Raw genomic sequence first — 3,319 nt, forward strand, 5'->3', positions numbered from 1 at the left:
TGAAGAGAAAAACTCTAATAATTTATTTGACCTTCAGTTTCACATTGTGAAAAACAAAAATAACAAGTTTTACGAAACCTCAAAAACGTAGTAGTGGCAACCAAGCACATACGAACACGAACACTTCGCTTCAACTTACATGGAGTTTTGTACGTGAACCACATATTCAACAGCCAAGAGAGGGATATTATTCAGCTCTAATCACTCTTATTCAGACAGGTGTCAAGCCCAGAGAAAAGGGGGCTACACAATTATACCAGAAGTGGAAGGCTGCCCTTTGTTATCTGTTTCCACAGCAACCAGTCCACAGAATAAGAAGAACCTTCTCTGTCTTCTGCCAAGGTTTTTGTGTGCACTGTGCTGTGAATTGTGTTTGCTTCAAAGTGGGGGACGTTTCACAGGGTGAGAATGGTCAAGTAGTGAGCCCAAATGCCTACATCAATTCAAAGAGTGGGAGTCCAGAAAGTTCCCTGCAGGCTGGGGGCCCACCCTGACCACGGCTCCCTCTGGCTCACACACAGTAATTAATAGAGGATTCAAGGACAGACCACAACTTTGAAACAGCTGCAGAAAATTCATCCCGCTTTCAGAAGTCACGCAGTGACACACACACATCTCGGCAGATTTGCATCATAAACCGGAGAGCTGTAAGAGCTACAGTATAAACGCCACCCCTCTGCTGCCAGGGTGCAATTAGACATTTGCATGGCTTGCAACACATCTAGGAGCGAGGGGCTGACTGCTGGAAAAGTACTGGGATGCTTTTATTCCAACGGCTCATTGCCTTTGGTCCAGCGATAGCCCACTTACTCGTGGCACGAACAGACAGGGACAGTTAGTCTAAAGCATCCAGGTAAAGAGAAATGCGAAGGGTTGATCTGTCACTAGACAATGCAAACACACTCACGATGTAAAAGGTTGTTATCGGTCCTAAGCTCTATTTTCTAAACTACGGTAACGTGAGCAACACGGATGAAAGTGGTGCTGGCTGGCAACCCCTGGCCTTCCCCCGACGCCCCTGAGGAAGCGCCTCGCGGGGTCCGGCACTAATACCTATCACGGCACATGGTTAGTAAACAAACACTCGAACTAGCAAAGAATGTATTCATAACAGATTCCCGCCTATCCCGGAAAAACCTCTCAACAGGGGCCACTGCTCGTCATTCTTTGGTGTCTTCCTGCCAGATGTTCTCTTTTACACACCAAAGAGTTCTTTTAGAGACCTCGCGAAGGGTGAGCGCTGAAGTCTACCCCGTGCCAACGTGAACGCGGTCTTGAAGAACTTCTAACGCTTGCAACGTCGGAAGGCGAGAAGCGAGAACAATGCATCCAGGTCGAGCGAATCTGGCGAGCGAATTCACGGACGTCTGTTGACAATTCAGCCTTTTCCTGGTAACTGTGGTTATGGCAAAGCATTTTCACAGGGTAATAAATAGAGAAATAAATAAACTCGGGGGCAATGCCTTTACCTGTGCCCTATATACAAAACTATGCCATAGCATTTTCCAGGATTTCAGGATACGACACAAAGAAAAAAAAACCGCGAGGCGACTTGGTCCTTTCCAAATTTCAGTAGCTGAGATTGAAGTGGGTGAACCGGATGGGAAGGAGCAGGGCAGAAGGAAGCCTTCCCTCTCACCCCATGAGCCATCAGCATGAGTAGGGCCCACGAAACACCATTAAAAGTGAGTGAGTCTAAGAAAAGCGACCTCCATGCCTCCTCTACCTCTACGATGTGATTTGTTTTTGTTTTGTACTCCTTCCCTGTCTTGACATTTACAAACCCCCCCCCCTTCCCAACCCACCCTCCAGTTATACTCCAAACAGTAACTCCCAAGTTTTCATTTTTGTGCAGCAAAGCGCTTCACCAACAGCCACAAAATTGTGCAAAACATACAACCATCCACACACATCCATACACGTGAAGACCATTTTAAGCACTGTTTCAGCATGCAGGCTCAAACAATAAATAGCTCAATCTATAACAAACTTCTTAACAGCCAAGGGAAAGTTTAAAGTCACTTATAAATAGAAAAGAACATCCACCAAATGCCTACCAACAATGGCCCCATTGTTCAGAACCTTCCTGGGGAGCACAACCCCTCAGAGATTAGTGGAGAGTCCAGGGGTCCTCACTCTGCGGCCAGCCAAGCCAGCTCCCCTCCTGGCCCCACAGTTGGGCTTTCAATCTCCAGCAGCAGCTGGTGTGGAGGCTTCAAGCTTGCTCCTCGGAGAGAGGTGACAACCATTTCAAATTTTACACATAAATGGTGGAGCCCATGGAAATCAAATGCTGAATATGGTACAGCAAGGGAAAAGGCCCGGCTTTTCTCTCCCTTTGAGGGGCTGATTAACGCTGACATTAATCCACAATTACAAGACAAGGACTAGATCACAGGTTCATCCATTCATATTTAAACCATGTGCTACTTGCACTGAAAATCCCACCCCCTCCCCCAACCCCTCCTTCATGTCCAGTTAGAGCATTTACAAGGTGCAGTGGATTGTAATCGAGTCTTGTAGCAACTTCTTTTCCTTTTTCTTTTCTTCCTCCTCATTAAGTTTGGCCTCTCCAAAGTCGAAATCTTGGTTTTGTCTCGCCAAGTGATGGAGTGAGCTAAAACAGAGGGAACGAAAGGATTCTTGTTAGTAGCCTCGAAATCTACAAAAAAGGTAAAATCAGGACAGAGCCGGTCAATATTGCTTCTAAAGGTCTTAAGTACTTGTTCAGTAGCAAGTGTGCAAAGATATAGCGCTTGCCTTCGATGCACACGCATGGGGTGTGCACGGATACGGAAGACCAGCTGAACAGACACAACGGTGCCCAAAGAAAAATCTTCATTTCTCTACTAAACCTTAAACCTGCGTATGTTCAAATACAAACTTATATATATCCAGGTGCTGTTATGAGTTGCCACCTTCCGCTTCCAACATTCATAATTCATCTCCATGGTTAAGCAGAGCCACTGTGAAGCGATCGGCCGAGGGTCAAAAAAGATTCTTGGGCAAACCCTCCTTGGCCCATTTCCCACAAAGGATCCCCAAATCAATTTATTCACCATATAGAAGGCAGACATATTAATCCTCTTATTTAAATGCATCTCTGCTATTCATTACGGCAGAAATCAGTCTCGCTTCCTTTCACACGACTAACACACCAGGCCTCCACAGCCCAAGGCTGGGAGTTTATTCTCCACGTTCATCAGTCCGCACTTGGGAGACGCCAGCTATGGTATGCACTTATGATCTACAGACGACCGACGTCGAGCGTGAATATAAATTCAGGGTGCCATAACCACAGAGGCCGCACATTGCACAG

General features: G+C 46.3%; 1 protein-coding gene across 1 annotated transcript in view; it reads right to left on the reverse strand.

Annotated features, from left to right (window-relative positions):
- The window catches only part of ENC1 (ectodermal-neural cortex 1), a 12,529-nt gene continuing 9,210 nt past the window's right edge, over nucleotides 1-3,319 (reverse strand). Inside the window, exon 3 of the mRNA XM_049649634.1 lies at nucleotides 1-2,617. The gene's annotated coding sequence lies outside the window, so the exon portion shown is untranslated. The remainder of the gene's footprint in view (nucleotides 2,618-3,319) is intronic.

This window comes from Panthera uncia (assembly GCF_023721935.1).
Source record: "Panthera uncia isolate 11264 chromosome A1 unlocalized genomic scaffold, Puncia_PCG_1.0 HiC_scaffold_17, whole genome shotgun sequence".
In the NCBI taxonomy this organism is placed as follows: Eukaryota; Metazoa; Chordata; class Mammalia; order Carnivora; family Felidae; genus Panthera; species Panthera uncia.